Below are 561 nucleotides of genomic sequence, written 5' to 3'. Positions count from 1 at the left end.
TCCGCGATCCGGTGGACGTCGCGGCGCTGCTCCGTCGAGAGCGACGACGGCAGCTCCATGTCGTCCTGGCGGCGCGACTCCGCGTACTCCTGGACGCGGCGCTTGGCCGCGTCGAAGACCGCCTCGGGCGCCTCGAGGCCGCCGTCGTCGGCGCCGGCCGCGTCCGTTCGCGCGCGCGCCTCCGCGGCGTCGAGCGCGCCGGCGGCGGCGACGTCCTCCTCGTCGACGCCCAGGTCGTCGTCGTCGTCGTCGCTCTCCGAGTCCGCGCGCGCTTGCGCACCAGATCGAGTCTTGTGCCGCGTGCAGGCGACGCGGGTCTCGTCCAACTCCACGACGTCGTCGGTCTCCGTCGCCTCCGCGGCGATGCGCTCGAGATTCGGCCCCGTGAGCACCTCCGTCGACAGGTCCGCGAAGCGCCGTCGCGCCGCCGCCGCCGCGCGCGTCGACCGCCCCTCGCGCCGCGGCGCGACCGGCAAGAGCGTGCGCGCGAGCCGCAGGCAGGCCCACGCGTCGTTCGCCGCGTACATGATCTGGCGCGGCGTGTAGCGCTGCTGCTGCCAG

The sequence above is a fragment of the Aureococcus anophagefferens genome, assembly GCF_000186865.1.
Source record: "Aureococcus anophagefferens unplaced genomic scaffold AURANscaffold_187, whole genome shotgun sequence".
Lineage (NCBI taxonomy): Eukaryota > Pelagophyceae > Pelagomonadales > Pelagomonadaceae > Aureococcus > Aureococcus anophagefferens.
This window is presented reverse-complemented; position numbering follows the sequence as displayed.